The sequence below is a fragment of the Trachypithecus francoisi genome, unplaced genomic scaffold (assembly GCF_009764315.1).
Source record: "Trachypithecus francoisi isolate TF-2019V2 unplaced genomic scaffold, Tfra_2.0 Lachesis_group17, whole genome shotgun sequence".
NCBI classification, from domain to species: Eukaryota; Metazoa; Chordata; class Mammalia; order Primates; family Cercopithecidae; genus Trachypithecus; species Trachypithecus francoisi.
In genome coordinates this window covers 43,024,517-43,049,558 of record NW_022681462.1, presented here as the reverse complement: position 1 = coordinate 43,049,558, position 25,042 = coordinate 43,024,517, and the positions used below count along the sequence as shown (strand labels likewise).

Here is a 25,042-nt window from a genome sequence, read left to right as displayed (position 1 = left end):
CTGTTTGGACAGGGCTCAGGAAGGTGAGAAGGTCTGGGTGGGGACTAGAGGGCCAGTAAGGACTTCTTTTGAATTCCAGGTGTCAAAGGAATCTTTGCGTTTTAGAAATTGGAAGATCAATATTAAATACCTTTTGGTATATAGCAAAAAGTTGACATGAAAAAGCAACTCAAAAATTGCTGCTTTTTTTTTTTTTTTCTTTTGAGATAGAGTCTTGCTTTGTCACCCAGGCTGGAGTTCAGTGGCACGATCTAAGCTCACTGCAAGCTCCGCCTCCCGGGTTCACTCCATTCTCCTACCTCAGCCTCCTGAGTAGCTGGGATTACAGGCGCTCACCACCACACTCAGCTAATTTTTGTATTTTTAGTAGAGATGGGGTTTAACCATCTTGGCCAGGCTGGTCTTGAACTCCTGACCTCGTGATCCACCGGCCTTGGACTCCCAAAGTGCTGGAATTACAGGTGCGAGCCACCGTGCCCAGTCAAAAATTGCTATTCTTGATAGAAACACAGGGGAACTGATTTATTTACACTTGTATATTTTTTGCAGACTACATTTGTGTGTAACAAATTTCATGGAGTCAATGGAGAAAAGGTAGCTAAGCTTTGGAAACATCTGAAGTATAAATAAAGTGAGAACCACACTGAATGAAACTTACTTTACAAGTTTGATTTTTTGGGGCTGCTCTGTCTGGTGTCATTTTCCCTAATTCCTGCAGGGATTGTCATTGGTGGCACCAGAGTCTTTTCTCTGGAGCTGGGTGCTCCGGTTTCTGGCTCAGGGTTGGCTGATGCACTTTTTCTTCCTGGGAAAAGAAACAGTGCACGTGGGCAATTGATTGCTTTGGCGAGAACTCTCTTCTGTATTGACCCACATGAATCCTAGAAGGAATCTCACTTCTGTTGGTTTTCAGATCATAACCAGCTGGCCTGGTCTTTGTTTTCCATTCTCTTCTTCTAGTACACCCATCTTATTCATTTTTTCACCATCGCTCCGCTAGAATTTCTTTTCTTTTTTCTTTTTTCGAAACAGTGCCTCACTCTGTTGCCCAGGCTGGAGTGCGCTGGCGCGACCCCAGCTCACTGCAGCCTCAACTTCCCAGACTCAGGTGATTCTTTCACCTCAGCTTCCTGAGTAGCTGGTACTACAGCCATGTGCCACAATGTCTGGCTAAATGTTTTATATTTTTAGTAGAGATGGGGTTTTGCCATGTTGCCCAGGCTGGTCATGAATTCCTGGGCTCAAGTGATTCTCCCGCCTCGGCCTCCCAATGTGTTGGGATTGCAGGCGTGAGCCACTGCTTCCAGCCTGGAGTTTCTTATGCTGCTAATATATAGGCAGGGCTGATGTATTTCCCAAAATTCTCCCTCTGGAAAATGCACCCTCATGGTCATGGGGGTGACATTGTGACAGTGGCAGCTAACATTTCTTGGGTGCTTGCCATGGTCCAGGTGCTACTCTGAGCACCTTACAGCACCTTACCTATATTGTTTACTTTTATCATCACAACAATTCTGGGAGTAGGTACTGTTTGCCCCTCTTTGTAGCTGAAGTAACTGAAGCACGGAGAGGGTAGTCCACATGGCCGAGGTCACACAGCTAGGAGGTGGTGAGCTGCTTCCCTACTTGTGCCCTCACTCTCAACCTTAGGGCCCACTGGCATTGTGGATACTCAGCATTTCAAGTCTCATCCCTGGGGAAGGCTGTGTGTATTATAAATCCTGTATCAATGCAGTTGTTTTTGGCATTGTTTAGGTGTGTATCAGAGCCACACACACTTCCAGACTGGGACAGAAGGTCCCAGGAAACTACATTTCTGTGTTCTGTCACCCCAAAGGCCTTGCTGAGTACACAGCTTCACCTTTTGTTTAACCTTCTCTTTGGAGGGTCACTGGCCACAATGGCAAATGTGTAGTGGGTCAGCTTGTTGGCGGGAATGTATTCTCTCCTGCTCCCAGGGGCACACACCAGCGCTCACCAGGGCTGGGGCTCGTGTCTCTCCCAGCAAGGCCAGGCCAGGCTCTGAGTGCATCTTTGTCATGCTGGAGTCCCTGCAAGCCCTGTGCTTGCCCAGGTGACCCTCCCTTTATTCATTGGCCACAAGAGGTGAAGTAGTCAGCGAGTCATTCGAGCCCATGGCGTCTGTCTCCAGAGCCCACAACCTGAGCCACTGTGCTCTCCTGGCCCTCAGCCACCTTGGAGAGCTGCCATTGCCCCTTGCCATCCTCCTGGCCACAGAAGACCCCTCCTCCAGAGGCAAGGAAGCTGGTGCCCCTTCCTGTGTGAATCTAGCCACTGCCAGACCCTACCAAGATCACCTCCATTGTCAGATGGGCCTAAAATTCTAATTCAAGGTCTGAGTGGGACTGCCCAGGGAGTGTTGCTGAAGGTGTTCAGGCAGGTGGCTTGTAACAGATGCACTGAGCATGTGGGTCTCACAGAGCCTTTTAGAAAACGTGGGTGATTCCTTCACCGCCTGTTTAAACCCATCGGGGAGTGGGGAGGGCGGAGGACTAGTTCTCTTATGGCTGGGGAAAAATTAGGGCTGTTCCCTTGGTTTTCTGGGTATTTAGGGCGGACTCTGCCCCACAGTGTTTCCCAGAGTCCCACCTGAGGTGCTTCAAGGGTCCAGCAGCCACACGGCCAGTGCCTACCTGCTGGACAGCACAGAGCATCCCATCTTTGTAGAAGGCTCTTCAGGCTGCACTGCCCTGGTCAGCTGTCGCTGGGCAGGCCTTGTGTAGTGCCATCTACTTGCTTTTCAAGGGAAACCCTAGACTTTTTTTTTTTTAGAAGTAAAATCTTCTAAATCTTAACATTTTGTGACATATTCAAATGTTAAACAATTGGGGTATAGGTTGAACAGAACACAGAGGTGGACCGAATTCCAGGGTTAGGAGAGGAGGGCATTAATCTATGTTGTGACAAACCTTCTAGATAGTTCTGGTGCAGGATAAAGTTTAAAAAACATCAGCTTAAACCATTTAGTTTGCCCACAGTTATGCCAGGGAAAGTCAGAGCTAGAACCCAGGCATTCTGATTTGCAGCCAACATCACCCTCATGGGCAAGGCCAATAGTTTAGGGATGTTCCATACCGTGGACAACTGGTCACCACCCACCCCACACTGGGCTCTCACTTGCCATCTGTGGATGACTGAAATTTTTCTAGATATGATGCTTTCCTCTTCCTTTGTAATTTCTGATCAAAATCAACTTCCTGTCTCAGGGTGCAGGATTTCTCCTCGGCCCCTGGGAAGCAGCGGGGAGAGGAACCCATGTAGGGGTCACCAAGCCTGCTGACTGTGACAGGTGGAGTTTTGGTTTGAATGAGGTCAAAGTAGTGGGCAGAATCAATGGAGAGGTCAGGCCTGCTCAGGAGCAACCCCTGACCCATGGCTTAAATCACCCCAGTGTTGGAAAATCTGTTATTTACTGCGTGAGATCCATTTCCTAGTGACAGACTAATAATGACCTTATTACATACTTTTCAGAATTTGAAATTAGTATTTCTTACATGTTGGAGAATGTGGTACCAAGCAGGTACTGCTTATTGAAACTTTACTGGATGTCATTTGATAGGAGACATTTTGCATTCCTGGAATGCAAAATGTGTTGGAGAAATCCCTTTCTGTGTGCCTGCCTGGACAAGGCAACCCGTGGGGATCTGGCTTTGTTTAGTAGTCTGGGGAAGGTCTCCAGTGGTTTCTGTTGTGACGGAGGCTCCCTGTCCATTTTGGGCTGAGAAACATTTGGAAATAGGACCATGATACCCCACAGACCTTGCTGACACTCTGCTTCCGGGAAAGAAGTAGGAAATAATATGGAAGCATCAGCCACTGGTCCCAGCCCGGTGGAGAAGCAATTACCCTGAAGCTTGCACAATGGAGCACTTAAAACTGAGTTATTAATGCCATTTGTCTCAGGGGACTGTGGATTTCATTCATCACATCCTTGCCGTAATCTTACTGGTTGGGGATGTGACTCAACAGGAATTTTCAGTTCACTGTGTGGAAGAATGCGATGGGTCTTACATCACTGCTACTAAGGTGAAGTTCAAGTGCAAGGTCAAAATCACTGGTGGTAAGATGCAAGTCAAGAAAAGCAGCATCTCTGCCTCCCTGGGAGCCAGGAGCAGCAGTCTCCACTTAACCTGTGGTCACAGGTGAGAGCACCATAGCACACTGAGACATCTCCCCTGACCTCAGCTCCAGGCACCATTTGGAGACCAACACTCAGAGTGACCTGGGAGCAAGGGGACGCTTCCTTTGGGTGCCTGCATCCTGCTGACTCATTCTGAGACTCACTTCTCCCATAGGCTTGTTCTGCCTCCTGTTTGTCTCGCATAGATTATTTCAGTAATCTACCTCTGTGTAACAACCACTCCAAAACTTAATGCATTCAACTATAATGATTGTCATTGCTCAAAAAGTACGTATCAGGAACTTGGAATGTTGTCATCAGGGGTTGTTCACACAAGCTGCATGGCAGCCACGAGCTCAACTGAGACTGAAACATCTGAGTTGACCTCTTGTCCTTCAGGGCCTCTCTGCTGGCCTCAAACCATCACATCACCGAGGCTGGACTTCCTGGCATCGTAGTCCCTGGGTGCCAAGAAGGAGCACATGGAAGCTGCCAGACCCCCTAAAGGATAAGCCTGGAACTGGTGTAGCGTCATTTGTTCTGCCTTCTTTTGGTCAAAGCAAGGCTGAGGCCCGTCAGCATTCAAGAGGAGAGGACATAGAGGGCATCTCTTCATGGCTGCAGTGCCAGAAATTTGTGGCTACCTTGAATTCACCACCTTTAATTTGTAGCGGGTGCAATACCTGGGCCTGACTGAGGTTAGTGCATATATATGGGGTGGTGCCCAACCAGGAGAGCCTCCTCGTGGGCCAGGTGTCCCTGTCCTGGGGGTCTCCTAACCTTCACAAAACTGGCCAGAGGCCATTCTTGCTGGCTCTAGGTCACATTGATGGGAGAGTAGCCTCTCCCAGGTTCTTTTTTTTTTTGAGACGGAGTCTCGCTCTGTCACCCAGGCTGGAGTGCAGTGGCATGATCTCCACTCACTGTAAGCTCCGCCTCCCGGGTTCACGCCATTCTCCTGCCTCAGCCTCCTGAGTAGCTGGGACTGCAGGCGCCCGCCACCGCACCTGGCTAATGTTTGTATTTGTAGTAGAGCAGGGTTTCACCGTGTTAGCCAGGATGGTCTCAATCTCCCGACCTTGTGATCCACCCGTCTCGGCCTCCCAAAGTGCTGGGATTACAGGCATGAGCCACCGCGCCCGGCCGTGCCTCTCCCAGGTTCTCATGCTCAGAGGAGACCTGTCTCTTCCAGCAAGGCCACGCCAGGCTTTGAGTGCATCTGAGCTGTCTGTCACTGGCCACCTGCACCCAGCTCCAGGAGGCTGCAGGGCATGGCTGGTCGCCCTCTGCTTTAAGGTCTAGTTGGAGGCCCAGGTTTCAGTTCTTAAGAGTGATGCTAGACTGTGCTGTTTCTGTTAACCTGGATTTTGGAACCCCTTGGTGTGTGGGTGTTGGGGGATAGGGACTAGAGGGAGGGGCTGCTTGTTAGCGAACGCCTAAGCCTCCTGAAGGGCTTGTTCCTGGCTTGGCTCCAGTGCAGTGTCTCCAAGGAGAGAAGGGAGTGGCGCGCCACGGGCTGTGGGAGCAGCACTGGGTTGTTCAGTTATGCTCCAAATATATTTTACTTTTGCAGTGAAAACGTGTGTAGCGTTTCCATTTTACTTTTTCTGCCTGCATTGGTTTTTACATAAAACAAATGTTTTATGAGTCACATTGACACTCTAGGCAAATGTTCTGGGTTCCTCAGTCACGCAAAATCCCCAGGCTGCCCTGTCCCTAAAGAGGGTGACAAAATTGGGGAAGTTCTTGTCATAAAACTGTGTTGTCCACACCACGGGTCACTGGTGGTGGCATTCTCCCAGGACCCTGCCTGTGGCTAAGGGGAGGGTCCTCGGGCAACAGAGGGCTGGTGGATTGGGCGCTCAGGCACGCTAGCGTTTGATGCCTGGGAGCCCAGTGGGAGGTCTGGGAGGAGGTTCGGTGGCAGCCAGAAGGCCTGGCCCCAGCTGGGGCCCAGTGTGGACTCAACCTCAGCTCTAGGGAAACAGTGTGTCAGTCGGGTCGGGGATGGCCCACAGGATGCCATGAGCCCCAGGTAGCAGGATGTTTGCTGAGGCTGCTCTTACAACTTTTAAAGTATTGTCTTATGTATGCCTCTCAGCAACCCTGTGGCAGAGGTACTGGAATTATCCCTGTCTCTCTTTTGGGTACCTGGTGGGTGGGAAGGGGGCTACAATTTGCTCCAGGTGCCTCCTTGACCACTGGCCCCACTGCCCAGCTTCAGAGCAGATAGAGTAGAGCCAGGGAAGGCTGTGAGCCTCCCTGCTCATCCCTCAAATTGCCCTGGCTCCTGCCATGCGGGAGGGGAAAGGGGCCCCCGTTGGGAGGGGCCAGTGGGGGCCCGGGCCTCCCAGAGTGTATCTGTTCAATTGCATTTTCTACATCTGTCCAGCAGGGCAGGTTTATATACAGGGAGACAGGCTCTCCAAGAAAACAACGGGGCCACCGCAGGTTTTGAGATGTTCTTGAGGAAGGTCATGCAGCCCTTCCCTCACCAGTGTATGAGGCTGAGGATGGGGCACAGGGTAGCTCTGTGGTCCTGGCATCCACCATGCGGCATCGGCCAGCCCTAGGGCCCTACCCATGCCCTGGCCCTCTGGGTGTGAGACCTGAGGCCCAGAGCACTGTGCTGGGTGGAAAACAGCAAACCCACCGTGGAGCAAGAGCCGGGGAGGATGCCAAGAGGGCAGGTGGGTGCTGCTTGTCTCGGGAGAGAGGGCAGCAAAAGGGAGACCAGCCTCCACCCTCAGCTGCCTGTGGGGCTCCGCAAGGCAGCAGGAGGCAGCGGAACCAAACAGAATGCTTTTGGGGTGGTGGTGAGGGGCTGCCCCATGGCAGGGAGATTGGGCACGACATTCGTGTGCCCCACGTTGGTCATCATCAGCATGACAAGAAATTGTTTAGTTCTGTGGTTTCAGGCTCACTGCAAAATACCTCCCTCCCACCCCCAGGTTTCCCTTCCAGTCACACCTGACATCCCTCAGTCAGAGCTGGGCCTAGAGGCTGGAGGGCGAAGCAAGGCAGACGAAGGTGGGTAACTGGGAAGCGGAATGAGTAGAAAAATTGGAGTTGAGAGGCCCCAAGAGCCCCTCTGCCATTCAGCCTGACCTGGAGCAAACCCATCACTGTCCTCATTAGAAGGCAAGAGAGGACGAGATTAGCATTTTTGCACATGACTTTGGATGGCCTCCTTCAGCACAGGGGAGGGGAGTGGTTGCTAAAATAGTAATAATGGTGCTACCACATGACGGTGCCCACCTCCTCTGGGTGTTGCGAGGGTTTAACAAGTTAGAGGAGAGCAGAGCTCATGGTGGAGGCCATGAGGGCTGTGCTGCTGGTGTTTTAGAATGATTGGCTTTATTATTTGCATCATTTTCTGAATTTCAGGAGGATTCTCGGGCTCCGTCCCAGATCTCATGAATCAACATCCCTGGGGGTGGGAGGTGGGAATCTGCCTTTTATGAAACACGTGCTTCAGGCCCCAGAGCCCTGAACTGGGAGGTCGCTGAGGTCTCTCTCTCCTGTGTTCTCTGGGAGCAGGATTCTCACTGACCTTGTTCCCTTGTCCTGCCATTGGCAGGATTTTAAGCTGTGATCAGGTGCAGCTCTAAACCCAAGCAGTGACGCTAGCTTGCCATGTGGCTCCGCTCTGTAACCTGATGGCAGCCTCTGAGCCGGTCCCTTGTCTGCACGCAGGCCAATGAGGCAGCACAGTTAGAGTGAGGCCGACTTCCCACGTGCCTGCCTAAGCCAGGATGTGAGCTTCGTTTCACAGGGACAAAGGATGGCCGTGCATGCGTAAATGTCGGAAGTGCAAACTGCCGCCTTTTGAGAATATTTTTCTTGACTCTTGAAGAGGGAAGGACCACGGAGAGCATTATTTCAGGGTTCTGTGAGTCACTGCACACTTCTACTTTATTTATTAGGTATATTTTTTGGACAAAGAAGAATGCAACTTTGAACACTGTGTCACCACAAGCCACACAATTGTAAGACTCTCCTCTTTACACCTTTGACAGGCAAGACCCTTGTAGATATGGGGAGGTGTGGAGCATGGAGCTCCAGAAGTCACCGACTGAGCAGACAGGTTCAGGCTGTGCACGTGGGTGTGGGCTTGGGGCTGTGGGTGTATGGTCCCCGTGTTTGGGTGCACAAGTGTGGTTTCTGGCTGCATTTTTCTGGCTCCTCTCCTCCGGGAGCCCCTTGCTGCTCACCTCGATCCTATCATTCCAAAGGGAAAGCTACTTTTCTAGCACCCAGGTGGAATTGCATCCTGCAGTGGGCCCAGCTCTGCCTGGGCTGGAGGCCAGGCAGCGTTCTCCCTGATCCTGGTGCTGTGGGATTTAGGGAAGGCCCCCTGACCTCTGTGAGCCTTGGGTTCCTCATTTGTCAGATGAGGATTGTAAATTCCACCCTCATGGCTCCTAAATGAAGCTGTTGAAAGGCATCCGTAACCTCTACAAGGGATGAGGAGGTTAGGGCACACAGACTCACCTGCAGGTGAGTCCCTGGCTCAAGGACACGCAGGAAAGAAACAGCAGAACCACTTCTGGGGCCCCAGAGCCTGTGTAAATCCACTGTACTGTATTTTATAAAGCACCAGCTGGAATCCTCAAAGAAAAGTGGGGAGGCTGGATGCCTCTGCTTCAAGGAGAGTGGACACATCATTGTATCTAGCTTCTTTCCACTGATTGCATGGTACTTTGTAAACGTCCCTCTCAAAGTCAGGAGGCTTAGACGCATCCTCTGTGATAGTGTGCCTTGGCCCCAGAACTGTATTTCTGGAACTTGAAAGCCCACTTGTAATGCTCTGTCTTGGAATCTAGACCCAGGCAACCCCAGGGTGGCAGCTTTTTTCTTGAGGAGGGGCACCACAGGAGACCCACACCCAGAGAGAGGCAGGCAGAGAAATGGGTGAGCCAGCCACGGTGCCAGGGAGGGTTCTGGGCTGTGCAGGTAGAGGGAGGTCCCCCGAAGTGCATGTGGTGTGCCATGCCCAGGAGCTGGGTCTGCAGGCTGGGTCAGAGGGGCTGGGGTGCTTCCAGCCCAGGCCGAGGCCCATTCCTCTGGGAGGTAGGGAGCAGGCTGGGCAGTGGGGCCAGGCCTGTGCCAGGAGCCCGTCTGGGGTAGATTGCATCGCACTGTGTGCAGCTTGTGACTCCAGCTTGCCCGCCCAAGACCCCTGCCTTCTGTGGCTTGTGGCTGAAAGGTGCTTCTCCGCAGGCACCGTGGGGCCACTGCAGCCAGGTGTCAGGACAGAGTGATGGCGGCTCGCTGTCAGGTCACTCTGTGTGATGGCATGGCAACAAATTTAACACACTGGCACAGACGGGTTGGAATCAATGAAATGATTCTAAAAGTATTTTTGGTCCATTTGTTTATTCTTTCAGCAATGTTTGTTTGAGTGCCCCCTAGGTGCCAAACCCTGTTCTAGGCATTAGGGATATCATGGTGAACAAAACTGACAAAAATCTCACCCTTGTGGAGCTGACAGTCTAGTGGAGGAAACAGAGGAAAAAGATAAATCAATAAAATATGAATCATATCAGTGATATTGAAACTGAGCCTGAGAGGCTGAAGCTTAAGTCTCTCTACTACTCCCCATCTGTGCTCTGGTGGCTTCTTGCAACCTCCCTGGGCTGTGCCTGGTGGTGGCCTTGTTGCCCGCTATGTCACAGAACCTCAGGAGGTGCCGAGTAGGTGACAGCTGAATGAAAGCAGAATGCTCAGGAAAGTTTCCTGTTTGCTGCGAGGGACCCTCCTTCTCCAGCAAGGCCAGCAGCAGTGGGCGTGGCTGTCTCACAGTTTCTGCCCTCTCTGAGGCAGCACGCAGAGGGTCGTGCTGGCTGCCTGGGAACATCTGCCACCCTCTGCCTTATGGACTATCCTCTGCCTGCCCTCTTCTCTGCAGGCAGCAGGGCATCTCTAGTCTTGACACAAGCTGCCCTTGACTCTTCAACAGCTCTGAATTGCCAGTGGCAGACCAAGCTTCTGCTGGGGTCCATGTGCTTGCTTTCCAGATGTTTTTAGAAAGATATGTAACTTCTGTCTTAATTTATGTTGATTTAATAAGAAATCACATTTCTATGGGATCTGCACAAATAGGGTTTTGTTTGGTTGTTTTTTCAAACACTGTAGATATAGCTGAAAACAGAACTTAACCCTTTAAACATAGCCACTAGGTTGATGCAGCTCACAAACCCACAGGATTTTCTTTTCCTACGGAGACTCCACTCTGCTTGGGTCACCACAGAGAGTCCATGTCACCATGTTATCTCAAATTTACAAAGATCACACCCTCTACTGACATTGAGGCTGTGCATTACCCAAAACCCTGGAGGCCAGAAAGGCCCACTGGGATGAGATTGGTCACCTGGAGGGTGAAGACAGAGAGGAAGGGAGGGAAGCAGTGCCTGGCTTCACTCCCTGCTGGCGTCTCACTCGCTGGTAATAATGACTCTGCACCTGAATGCCATGATGTGTTGCATCTGGGGAGAGCACTGCATCCTGCAGCCGTGCAGCAATCCTTCTTCCTGAGCAGGTGCTTTGTACCCTAGATCTGGAGGGGCACAGGCGCCGAGTGCTCCCTCAGGCGCTGGAAGGTTGGGTGTGTGAGCATCAGGAAGCACTCTTGGATTATTTTGCAATGTTTTTAAGCAAGCTCATTCTGAAGGTCATCAATCTCATGTCAAAATTTAAAATGGTCCCAATGCTTTCTGAAAATCACAGACCCTTCATGAGTCTGTGAATAAAACAACAAAAACCTAGGTTTTATGAACAGTTTCAGTTTGGATTTTCAAAGATTTTTTTTTTTTTTTTTTTTTTTTTACCAATACCTTCTTTGTGATTATCCATCATGTCTAAGAGAGAGAAGAGCAGCAGAAAGGATCAACATGCCCATTCCACAGACGGGGAAAATCAATACACGACAGAGGAAGTGTTTTCTTTGCAGGTGCTTTCTAGTGAAGGGTTGGCAATCCTTCTCTTTAAAGACCAGATGGTAAATATTTCATGCTTTGAAGCCCGTGGGGTTTCTGTTGTAGCTACTCAACTCTGCCACCGTAGCTGAAGAGCAGCCATGGATAATACTTCAATAAATGAGCATGGCTGGCTTCACTTAAACAATATTAATATCAGCAGGCAACTGGCTTACTGGCACTTCCCTAACTGATGGGGAAATAGGAACTAATCCTCAGACCTTCTGAGTATCCAGACCTAAACGCTCTCCTCCAAGTTGTTTTTCCTCCTTTGGAAACAAAAACAAATTCCGTTTGGGTGAATAGCAGCCAACATACCACTAGTAGCCCTTCTAGGAAGTAGAGAACACACACCGTCCTGGACAAAAATATAAAAAGCATCTTGTTTTTCTATGCTTTACTAGGCAGAGAGAGAAGTGAGGTGAAGTGGTAAGAAAACACCACTCCAGGGATGTGGCTGTAAGTGAAAGCTGGTGGTGCCCTGGGGGCATCTGTAATCTCAGTGCACCTCAAGCTTCCGGATTTCCCAGGCCATTGCTTTAGGGTGGGGTACCCAGGGCCAACACAGAGTAGGGAGGTGGATTGCGAGTTGTGTGTGAAGTTGGGACCTGGCAAGGTGACATTGTCAGTCACAAGTAGGGCCTGGATAAAAGATGAGGATGATAAGGGAACTTTGCTGTCTTGACCTTGGATCCGATGGAGGGGCCAAGAAACCTAAATGGAGTCTGGGGATAGATATCCCTTATCTGTATGTTCTGGAATTCTCTAGCTGAGAATTTAGTGTAAGGCCACTATGGACTGAAAATACCCTCAAGCCCTGGGAACTCATCTAAAATCTTCTCTGGAGGAAGTACATTAAGCCTGGATTTCCCAAGAAAATATTAAAAGAAATACGATCTCACAATCTAAACTCACAAAGCACGCAAATAAATAAGGTATACTGGACAGGCCAGCAGAAATAATGAAGAATAGTATCAGATCTACAAAGACTGCAGATACTACCAACTGGAGAAAATGAAGCATATTTAGTATATTTAAAGAAGCAAAGTGTCAAAAGAAGACCAAGGAATAAGAGGCTTTCAGAAATGACCTAGCACATCAAAAGCAAGGAGGACTTTTACAAGTGAAAAATGCAATAATCAAAAATGAACCCAAAAGAGAGATTAAATAGATTAGACACAGCTAAAGAGAAACTTAGTAAATGAGAAGCTCTCTCAGAAGAAATTATGCCTAATACATGGAGACAAAGAAATGGAAAATATTCAAGAGGTGTTAGGAAGCACACAGGAAAGAATGAACAGTTGTAACGTATGTTGAATTGATATGCAAGAAATAGGAAATGCAGGCCCAGTGCAATGGCTCATGCCTGTAATTCTAGCACTTTGGGAAGCTGAGGTGGGTGGATCACTTGAGGTCAGGAGTTCAAGACTAGTCTGGCAAAAATGGTGAAACCCTGTCTCTACTAAAAATACAAAAAAATTAGCTGGGCATGGTGGTGCACACCTGTAATTCCAGCTACTCGAGAGGCTGAGGCAGGAGAACCCTTTGAACCTGGAAGGTGGAGGTTGTAGGGAGCCAGGATCCTGCCACTGCTTTCCAGCCTGGGCAAGAAAGTGAGATTCCATCTCAGAAAATCAAAACAGGCCTGTGCGGTGGCTCACACTTGTAGTCCTAGCACTTTAGGAGGCTGAGGCAGGTGGATCACAAAGTCAGGAGTTCAAGACCAGCCTGGCCAAGATGGTTAAACCCCATCTCTACCAAAAATACAAAAATTAGTCAGGCGTGGTGGCGGGTGCCTGTAATCCCAGCTGCTTGGGAGGCTGAGGCAGAGAATTGCTTGATCCTGGGAGGTGGAGGTTGCAGTGAGCTGAGATTGCGCCACAACACTCCAGCCTGGGTGACAGAGCGAGACTCCATTTAAAAAAAAACAAAAAGGCAAAACAAAACAAAAACAAAGAAATAGGAAGTGCAGAGAAATGACAGGAAGAACCACTAAAATAAATATTGGTTGAGAATGTTTCAGAATTGATAAAGAACATAATTTCTGAGTCAGAAGCCCAATCACATCCAAAGGAAATGAATTTTAAAAGCCCACATCCAATCCCATTGTATTGAACTGAAGAGCAGGTTGCCCAGAGAGATGGTAGATTTCCCACACTAGGGCAGCAGCTGGACTGAGAGGCCCTCTTCAGCAAAAACTCAAGGCAGATGTCCATGCCATGGAATCTTCAAACTGTTGAAAGAAAAAATGATGTAGCCTAGGATTTCTGTTTAAATAAATCCTCTTTTTTTTTTTTTTTTGAAGACAGAGTCTCACTTTGTCACCCAGGCTGGAGTGCAGTGGCGCCATCTCGGCTCACTGCAAGCTCCGCCTCCCGGGTTCACGCCATTCTCCTGCCTCAGCCTCCCCAGCAGCTGGGACTACAGGCGCCCACCGCCTCGCCTGGCTAATTTTTTGTATTTTTAGTAGAGACGAGGTTTTTCACCATGTTAGCTAGCCAGGATGGTCTCGATCTCCTGACCTTGTGATCTGCCCACCTCAGCCTCCCAAGAAATCCTCTTTTGCGAAAGCAAAATGAAGACACTTCAGAGTACAAACTGAGAACATTTATTACCAACAATCTCTCCCCGAAAAGAACTGAATAATATTCTTTAGGAATAAAGAAAATAATCTTTGAAGCATGAGATGGGTTGCAAGAAGACATGAACAGAGAAATTGGTTAATGTTTATTTAATCTACACTGCCATCAAATGTTGAAAACAGTAACGGTATTGACTGATTTGTGGGAGGTAGAATTTAAACACTCCAGAGCAGTTGTGTGAGGTGCGTGCCTGGAGCCAAGCACTTAGGGCCCTTTTTTGCTTAGTAACAAGGGCAACTGAGGTTCCATTAGGTTAAATATGCATGCTGAAATGTCTATGGTGGCCACTAGAAGAATAGAAACAGGCTATACAATTTCCAAATGAATAGAGGAGAAGACATAGATTGAAAGGAAAAAAGGGCCGGGCATGGTGGGTCTTGCCTGTAATCCCAGCCCTTTGGGAGGCTGAGGGCCGGTTGATCACTTAAGGTCAGGAGTTCAAGACCACCCTGGCCAACATGGTGAAACCCCGTCTCTACTAAAAATACAAAAATTAGCTGAGCGTGGTGGCAGGTGCCTGTAATCCCAGCAACTCAGGAGGAAGAGGCAGGAGAATTGCTTGAACCCGGGAGGCAGAGGTTGCAGTGACCGAGATCGTACCACTGCATTGCATTCCAGCCTGGGCAACAGAGTGAAACTCTGTCAAGAAAGAAAGGAAGAAAGAGAGAGAGAGAGGGGGGGGGGGGGGGGGGAGGGAGGTAGGGAAGGAAGGAAGTTGTAAAAGATACAAGAAATGCAGACATAGAGTGAAGAGTGCCCTCTCTGTCCACTCTCTGTCCCCATTCACCTTCCCAGCGTGATAGTCCCAGTCACAGGGAGCAAGTATGCAAGTATCCTTTCCACCTACAATGCATTTAATTTGAACTGTATGAATTGTCCTGCCAGTTTCTTTTTTAAACTTAGCAGTATGTCTTAGAAATCTTTCAATAGGGTTTATGTTATTGTGCCGTTGTTTAGATAGACCAGAATTTACGTAACAATCCTTCTACTGACACTTCTGTTTTTATGATTTTTGTTCCACCATTACACAAACAAGGCTATGGTGAGTGACTTTGTACATGTGTATCTGTGTCCATATGTGACTGTTTCTGTAGGATGGATTCCTGGAGCTAGAGTTGTTACATACAACTGTGGCACTTTAAACATTGCCAAACTGCTCTGCAAAAGACTCCACTGGCCAAGCACAGTGGCTCATGTCTGTAATTCCAGCACTTTGGGAGGCTGAGGTGAGAGGATTACTTGAGCCTGGGAGGTCAAGATTGGAGTGAGCTGTGATGGCGCCATTGCACTCTAACCTAGGCAACAGAGTGAGACCTTGTCTCAATGATAACAACAACAAGAAGACTCCATCAGTGAAACTCCTAAGATTGAGGAGGCTCCTTTCCCCCACCTTCACTGACATTGGGTATGGCAAATCTGGTTTAGTTTTGTTTTCCTCATTGTTTCTGGATTTTTAATTTCTTAGGAAGAGCTTCCTCATGTGAGACTATACAAATATCTCTGAATTTACTTTTTTCTACATTTGACTTTTGAGATCTTTAGAAGATTATTTTTAAGTTTCTAATATGTTTTTTTCCAAGTGGATAGCCAGTTTTCCCTACACCATTTTATTGAACAGTTCATATATATATATATGTGTATGTGAGTATATGTACACACACGTTACATATCACATATATATCATATACATAGATGTACAGGATATTGTTTCAGAGTTTTCTAGTGAATTCCACAGATCTAAGACTTCCTGTAAAACATGAATTAATTCTTTCTTGAGGGTTTTCTAGATTCACTTGTGAAATTATGAAATTATTTGTGTCATACTCTTTAGGGATAAATCTCTGGTAACTTAAAAATTATATCATAAATTTCCAAAATTTATTTGAACTATTTTAATATAATCTGTTTTCTTTGTAAATGTATATATATAAGCTTTATTAAAGTATAATTAACATACAATAAACTGTGCATGTTTAAAATGTACAATTGATAGTTTTCACATTCATGGCACCATCACCACAATCAAAATAATCAACATATTCATCACCCTTGAAAGTTTCCTTGTGTCTCTCCACAATCCCTCTCTCCCATCCTCTTGTTTTTCTCTCCCATCCCCAGGCAATCAATAATCTGCTTTCCATAACTATCAGTTACTTTGCATTTTCTGGAGTTTTATGTGGGTGGAGTAATACAGTATATACTCATTTCAGTCTGATTGATTCTTCTTTTAATCAGTGTAATTATTTTGAGATCCTTCATGTATCAGCAGTTAATTCCTTTTCATTATAGATTCATATTCAGTTGCATGGATGTATCACAGTTTGTTTACCCCTTTACCTAATGGACATTGGGTTTTGTTTTGTTTTTTTTTCATTTGGGAGCTATTTCCAATAAAGCTCCTATGAACATTTGCATGTAAGTCTTTTTTAGGGACATATGCTGTCTTTTCTTTCAGGCAAATAAGAATAGAACGGCTAGATCATGTAGTAGGTATATGTTTAACTCTCTGAGAAACCACAACAGTTTTAAGTGGTGTGCCATCTTACTTTCCCAACAGCAGGGCATGAGAGTTCCAGTTGCTCCACGCTCTCAGAAATCCTTAGTGTGGTCAGTCTGTTCAATTTTAGTGATTCCAATAGTGTGTAGTGGTACCTCATTGTGGGTTTCATTTTCATTTCGCTGAGACAAATGACACTGAACCTCTTTTCTTTGCATATGCTTGTTTGCTATCCATTTATTTTCTTTAGTTAATTATCTGTTCAAATCTTTCACCATTAAAAAAAAAAATTGGCTTTCTTCCATGTTGGTGAGTTTTAAGAGTTCTTTGTATATTTTGAATACAAGTGCTTTATCAGATATGCCTTTTGCAAATATTTCCTCCCAGCATGTGGTTTGTCTTTTTGTTCTCTTAATAGTGTTTTTCGAAGGGCAGAAGTTTTTAATTTTCATAAAACCCAACATATTATTTTTTTCTATTATGGATCATAAAATGTCTTTTGGCTTTGTATCTAAGAAATGTCTTTCTAACCCAAGGCCACAAAAGATTAGTTTTTTTTATTTTCTGGAATTTATGTAGTTTTAGGTTTTACATTGAAGTTAATGGCTGATTTTTTCCCTTAATTTTTGCGTATAGCTTACGTAAGGTGTGGGTCTAAATTGACTTTGTTGCATGTGGATATCCAGCTGTTCCAGGTCCCTTTATTGAAAAGACCATCATTTCTCCATGGAATGGCCTATGCTCCTTTTTGATGACCTTTTCAGCCCTTTTATTGGTCATTGATCTAATCAGTTTTCTCTTTGTTTTGGGTCAATTTTGATAATGCGTATTTCTCAGAATATCATTCAGCAATCCCCAGCTATCACAGTAAAAGACCCATTGTTAACAAAGTTGTTTGCGTGTGTTTCAAAGGTTATTTCTCATATTAAGGTTCATTTACCAGTTTCTGGCTCAGCTTTCTCTGGGTAGACCCCCACTAATGTAATAGTGCCTTTTCCACAAGAACTTTGTGCAGGTTTCCAAACAGCGTCCCATCCTTCCATTCACACTATATGAGTCTCTGCAGAAGGCATTCCGTGCCCTTTCTGTCATTGGTTTTTTTTTTTTTTTTTTTTTTTTGAGAGTGTCTCACTCTATCACCCAGGCTGGAGTGCAGTGACACCATCTTGGCTCATTGCAACCTCCACCTCCTGGGTTCTCATGCCTTAGCCTCCAAAAAAACCTGGAATTATAGGCATACACCACCATGCCTAGCTACTTTTTATATTTTTAGTGGAGACGGGATTTTGTTGTGTTGGCCAAGCTGGTCTCGAACTCATAGTCTCAAGCAATTCGCCCACCTCAGCATCCCAAAGTGTTGGGATTACAGGAACGAGCCACTGCGCCTGGCCCCCTTTCATCACTCTTAATAATCAGGTCTAAACTTGGCGCACATTTGTCTGGTGTGCATGGGATAGTCCTGGTTTGCTCCTGTTGGCGAGAATAATTTTTAATAGCATCCTTTTTAGTTAAGTGTCCTAACTTTGGACAGTAAAATTCTTTCTCAGAAGGTCTTTCATTATCTGGCCTCTGCCTGCCTGTCCAACATCATCTTGGGTTACTTTCCTAAGCAGTCCATTCTAGCCATACCAGCCTTCTTACACACACAACTCTGAGTGCTATTTTATGTTAGGAATGAGTAATACTTCCTATCTGATGTAAATCTATTTTATTATTATTTCAATAACCTCTTGATTTTCAATATTTATGAAAATTGTTCATACGTGCTGCCTTTGAACTAGAAATTTCTTTTCTAGAAATGTACTTAAAGACATACACCATCCTTTGTATGAGAGAAAAACGTATGTATATTAAAGAATTGCATTATTTATCATAGAGACATACAGTACACACTTAAATATTAGGGGAGGCTGGTTAAAGAAAAAGTAGTTAATTCGTGTGATGGAGTACCACGTGGTGTTACCAAGAGTGAAAGGATGGGCAATAGGGCCTGTAGAGGAGGTAAAATTTTACCTCTACCATCTTAAGGTTTTTCAACTGGGCCTGAGAATTATATTGACGTCAGACAGATTAACAGGAGCAAAACATACACATTTATATAAGTTTTAAGTAATATGGGAACCCTTATAAGGAGAAGACCCAAAAAAGTGGCAAAATTCAAATGTTTTTATACTAGGTTGAACAAAGAGAAGCAGTTGTGGAAAATTAACTGAACTATGTGGGGAAGGTAAAGAAGATAAGAACTATCTTAACAAGGTGGGTTTGTCCAGAATTCTCTGGGTTCCTACTCCTCGTTAAAGAGTGTTTCCTTTCTCCTGGTACAGGGAGGGTATCTTTCACGTGAGAGTTTTGAATCTCCTGTTTTCAGAAAGAAAAGGGGAGACTAGAATTCCCTTCTTACATCTTTTGTTTTTCCAGTGCCTTTTACTCGATGTAATACTTTTACCAAAGTGGTATATTTAGGGGTTACATGTTCTGCCACATTTAAGCACTGACATAAAAGGAGCTCAGAGAGATGTTACTAAGTGAGAAAACAAACAAACCAAAAAAACCAAACAGATACGGAAGAGTAGGTACTGCATGATTCTATTTGTGTAAAGAGGATGGATGGATACAGATATATGTTGCCGATTGTTATCCCAAAAGACAATCCCAAATGCCATAACCCCAGATGTTGAAATCTTTAAAGATCAAAACTCCTAAAGTCTAAATCTCTGAAGTCTAAAATGCCCAATATCTGATTGAATCCACATGCCATAATGACAGATTTGGAGTTAGGTTCAATGAAGGCTTCTAAAAGTGAATTTCAAGGTGTTACCAATAAAGTTTTTTTTTTTTTTTTTTCCTGTTAGGCCCAATGCATTTGGCAGAAAGTTCCAATCAGTAGATTGGCCACGAGATACAGCAACAATTGAAACTTCAGTTTAAAAATGTTTCATTTATCTGCATTGGCGTTTTTTTTCTGCCTGATGAAATTTCCAGAGCTTTTTAATGAATTAGAGTCATATTTGCCTGAAGGAGCCATGGAAGTTACTGACTGGTTGAAAAATAATTATGTGTGTAGTAGGATAGGAAGATATGCAACAGTGTTGCTTCTGCCAAATTTGTGGTCTGTATATGAGTGCATGGGGAATGGATTTCTCCTTACCCCAAACAACGTAGAAGCATGGCACTGGAGATGGGAACATTTAATAGGGATGCTCGTGTCAGTGTATATTGAATTATACAAGAATTCCAAAAAGAGCAAGGCCAAGTAGAAAATGAATGTGAAATTGTCCTCTGAGGAGAGCCTGACCCTAAAACAACAACAAAAAAGCAGCTATTCCTATTGATGCAAGACTTGAAAATATACTTAATGATTATGTAAGTTGGCCAGCTCTCATTCCCTGCACTTTCCTGTAATTAATCCCTGTAATACACCTTTTCATGTATCAGAATTTCTTTTTAGTTGTTTTTGTATAGTCACCACTATTTTAAATTGTCAGCATTATTTTTTTCTTACAATTTGCTATGCTTTGTATTTCATATTTGCATCATTCTAATGCTGGAGGTATAAAGTGTGTAAAGACTTTCGGAAAGCTTTAATTTGCTTTATGCATTTTTTGGAAATTCGACTCCACGAAAGCTCATTATCACAACATTAGCTTTGTGTGTAACATTGTGTATGTACACAAAAATGTTGAAAGTTCCTTAGTAAATGAAGCGGTATCCTTTTTGTACCTCTGTATTTATGAAAGATAAAGTTCCTCAAGATTTCAGCTCTCTGGGTGTGTTGGTGACCCATGGAGGTTTTTGATCAATTTCATCAAAAAACTTAGGTTGTCTGTCACAATATTTCAGATGTATGCAGTTGTATGAGCTGTTTCTTTTGGAATGTGGCTCAGCCGTTCATAGCTGTTATACCCTTGCAAATGTTGTTAGTATATCTGAGTGTCTATACAGAAATATTTATGTTATTATTGCCTATTTTATTGTGTAAAGTGGCCTATGAAGTGTTCTGTCATGTTTTTATATGTTTCTCACATCAATCCCCTTTTAAAAATGTAAATCAATGTCTTTCAAATAATTTTTAAAATTATTTTGTCCAGAAGTGTATTTTCGGGATTTTGATCTTTTGAGATTATGGCCCAAACCCACGTATATACATGCACGTGCTTGTGGGTGTGTGCGTGTGCACACGAAGGCACATGTGCTATCTGGTAGGATGTATAATATAGGGGGTTGACAGGAGTGGAGAGGTAGGGTCTCTCTTCTTTTCATGTCAATTTTTAAACCATACACATGTATTATTTTAATGTTAAAAACTAGTTTGGCATTTTTAACCATGGATCGGCCACATTGAACAGGCATTTTCTCTGATGGTCACAGCATTCTTCCCCACTGACTTGGACTCTGGACTTTCCCTTATCCTTTTTTTTTGAAATGGATTCTCGCTCTGTTGCCCAGGCTGGAGTGCAGTGGCGTGATCTTGGCTCACTGCAGCCTCCACCTCCTGGGTTTAAGTGATTCTCCTGCCTTGGCCTTCCGAGTAGCTGGAATTACTGGCATGCACCACCACACCTGGCTAATATTTTTTGTATTTCTAGTAGAGATGGGATTTTACCACGTTGGCCAGGCAGGTCTTGAACTCCTAACCTCAGGTGATCCATCTGCCTCGGCTTCCCAAAGTACTGGGATTACAGGCTTGAGCCACCACACCTGGCCCTTCCCTATCCTTCTGAATGCCAAGTTTCAGCCTTCGACTGGAGTTAACCTTGCAGAAGAACTGAATTTGCTGCCATCTCACTTTTCTGTCCCTTTTTCTAGGCCTGGAATCATCTCCTAGAACTGCTGTTCAGCTCCAGCTGGTCTTTATTGAGCCCCCCTCTTGCAGACCAGGCTAATTTCCTGAAAACTGGTTTTTGCTAACGTTTCTTGCACTTGCTTGTGAAATCAGCCACTTACTGTGCTGTGTTTTCCCATGACAGATCACTATAGGCTTCTCAGTGCACTACCCCAAACTTTTTATCCTGAGAATATTGTTGTGTGGCAAGATGTCTGCAGAAGGCAGCTTAGGAGATGCTGGCTTGGTGTCCACGGGTCTGCTGTATATGTCTCTCCAGGCAGATGGCCTGTCTCTGCCTGGCAAGGATGATCTGGGGTGGATAAACTCTGATCTGAAAGTGAAATCATTGACTCCATTAGCATGTTCTGAATTTCCGGATCTCCCTGATATGGAAAGTGAAAATTGGCTTCTATTAAACAATGCATCAAAATTCTTTTGCATAGGACCAGACCACTGATATCAAGGGCGGTATACTGACTTTCAGTTCCTCTGCATCCCTTGGTCATGTTCCCACCTTTCAATGGGAACAGAGAATAAAAATTCCAGCCCTAGGGCCCAGCCTGGTGGCCACCTCTCACGGACAGGCACCCGGCTGCTCAATGTTATCCAATTACTAGAGGCCATTCCTAGCATTTCAACTTGGGGAATTAATTTACTGTTACTTTATTTTTATCTTTAGAGACAGGGTCTTGCTCTGTCACCCAAGCTAGAGTGTAGTGGCATGATCATAGCTCACTGCAGCCTTGAACTCCTGAGTTCAGGCAATCTTCCTGCCACAGCCACCTGAGTAGCTGGAACTATAGGCATGTGCCACCATGCCCAACTAATTTTATTTTTATTTCAATTGTAGAGGTGGAGCCTAACCCTGTTGCCCAGGCTGGTCGCTGACTCCTGGTCTCTAGTGATCCTCCTGCCTTGGCCTCCCAAAGTACTAGGATTACAAGCGTGAGCCAACATGCTGGCCCCATTATTGACTGTTACCCTAAAGTGTGTGTTGCCTTTCTAGTTGGAGTAGAAAGACCAGCATTTTCTTTTTGGATAATATCCAGGTTTTGCTATTTCTTTCTTTATTTTTTGTAATGAGAAGATTTGCTCTCTTGCTGACATTGGAGGGCATCTGTTTACCTCTCCAGTAGGCATACAAAATTCCCAATGTTCTTTTGAAGAGAAAGGCAATTATTTGAGTAATTTGAATAAATAAATACTTTAAGTGATTCCCAAAAGACTTTCTCTGCTGATAAATATTTAGTGTAGTTTTAATGATTAGTCTCCATTTGTTTTCTTTCTTTTGCAGCTGGGGCTTCTAGAGTCAATACAATCTCAGGCATTTGCTTTCTTTTAGAGTAAATGGCTCAAGGCTGACCCAAACCCAACCCCCATCACCCTGGGCTCTGGTCAGTGGGTCCTATACTATCACGAAATTATCCCAGTACAGAACTGGAAGGGACAGGAAGTGTTTAGGATCAGGTTCCAACATGACCTAGGCTTGTCCTGGGACTTCAGGCAAATGATTTGGCTTTACTGGGACTTGGTTTCTGCCACAATAGAACTTTGGGTTTACTAATGCCTCCCTCAACTGCTGTACTCTGTGAATGCACCCAGCAGAGAGTGCACATGTGGCAGATAGAGTATTGCTCCATAAATCCTTGTTTCCTTTCTTTATCTTAGGTACACTTAAACACAACACTGCATGATAACCAGAACCTTCTTCACTCCTCCTTTCCTACACCCCAAGAAAAAGTCAATGGACCCAGACTAATAGGGCCCATATTCTCATAGGACACTGCACGAATGTCCTTCTGATTTATTTTGCCGTATTTGTCTTGACAGTAGTGCTAGACGTTGGTGGTATGGATTTCAATATGTGTGAGTCTTAAATCCTTCTACTTCCCCATTACTCGGGCTGGTGATTGTCTAAAGTCATGGCTACGCCTGGAGGACAGGGAGGAAAAGTGATGATCTCATTTGAACTTAAGGTACTTTTGTGGTTTGCTTAGGAGGAGGAAATTGCAGATTCAAATTATAATGGAACTTGAAAGAAGTTTTTAGTGTCTGGGGTAAAACTGTGACAGAAGGTGCCATTTAAAACTTATGAATAATGTACGAGCAAAAGAAAATTCATAGTTAGGAGAGCAAACCTGTCTGTCTAAAGAGAATTGCAGGAAAAACCAAAGACGCCAGACCAGTAGCTTTTGTTCAAGACATTAGTGTAATAACACAGCCAAATTTAGAATACCTTCTGCATGGAGTGTTCCTGAAGTGAGTTTTGTCTTGCATTTCAGAAGTCTTCTACTTTATCATCACAATGAACATCTGAGGACATTTTAATTGCTATTTTGCACTCAACTCTATAGAACCTTCTAGCACTCTATGCATTTACCACACGACTGCACAAAGTGCCACATGGATGTCTAAACACCTATGATGAGAGGCAGGCAGTGCCTCATCAGTAGCAGCAAGTGGAAATTCAAGAGCCCATGATGAAGTAAAATTAACCGCCCCAACTAATTTTTTTGAAACAACAGCTTTATTGATTTGTCATCCACATTGTGTAAAATTGTTTCATTTAAGGTGTACCATACAATGGCTTTTAGTGTCTTCAATGTGTTGTGCAGCCATCACCACAGTCTAATTTTACATTTCTATCAACACTTGAAAGAAACTCTGTATTCTTTAGTAGTCACTCCCAATTACCCGTCCCCGCAACCTTAGGCAAGAACAAATCCACTTTCTGTCTCTATAGATTTTCCATTTCATATTAATAAAATCATATAATAGGTAGTCTTTTGGAACTAATGTCATTCACTTGGCATACTGTTTTCCAGATTAATGTGTGTCACAGCATGTATTGGAATTTCATTCCTTTTTATAATCCAAATATTCCTTTGCACGCCTATACCACATTTTATTTATCTCTTCATCAACTGATGGACATTGGGTTGCTTCTACTTTTTGGCTAGTGTGAATATGCTCCTATCAACAGTCATGCATGTTTTTATTTCTCTACCTTGTAATGGAATTGCTGTGTTGAAATGGTAACTCTATGTTAACATTTTGAGGAACTACCAAATATTTTTTCAACATGGCTACACCATTATATATTCTCACCAGCAGTATGTAAGCATTTCAGTTTCTTCACATCCTCACCAACCCTTGCTATTATCTGTCTTTTATAACCATGCAGTGGTTGTGATTGGGTGTGCAGTGGTATCTGATTGGGATTTTGATTTACATTTTCCTAATGACTAATTATATTGAACATCTTTTTATGTGCTTATTAGCCATTTGTATACCTCCTCTGGAGAAAGGTCTGTTCAGATCCTCTATCCATGTTTAAAATTTTGTTATTGATCTTCTTCTTAGTGAGTTGCGTGAGTTCTTTATATATTCCAGATATCATTTCCTGGTGAGAGATATGATTTGCAAATATCTTCTCCCATCCTGTAGATTGTCTTTTCACTTTCTTGATGATTTTCTTTCACTTTCTTGATGACATTCTTTGAAGCACAAAAGTTTTTAATTTTAATGAAGTCCAGCTTACCTTTGCTTTTGGTATCATACCGAAGGAACCATTGCCTAATCCAAGGTCATGAGGATTTACTCCTATGCTATTTTCTAACAGTGTTATAGTTTTAACTCCTGCATTAGGTCTGTGATCCATTTTGAGTTAATTTTGTGTATGGTGTGAGGAAGGGCTCAAACTTCTTTCTTTTTCATGTTTATATACAGTTATTTCAGTACTGTTCATTCAAAAGACTATTCTTTCACCATTTATTTATCTTGGCACCCTTGAGGAAAAATCAATGGAAATAAATATAAGGATATATTTCTAGACTCTCCATTCTATTCCATTGATCTATATGTCTGTCCTATGCCAGTATCACATTTTCTCAATTCCTGTAGCTGTGTATCAAGTTTTCCAATTGAGAACTGTGAGTCTTTCAACATTATTCTTTTTTT

General features: G+C 44.7%; 1 protein-coding gene across 1 annotated transcript in view; it reads left to right on the top strand.

The window, feature by feature from the left end:
• The window catches only part of LOC117062215 (acyl-coenzyme A oxidase-like protein), a 389,661-nt gene that overhangs the window by 151,706 nt on the left and 212,913 nt on the right, over window positions 1–25,042 (top strand). The window lies entirely within an intron of this gene.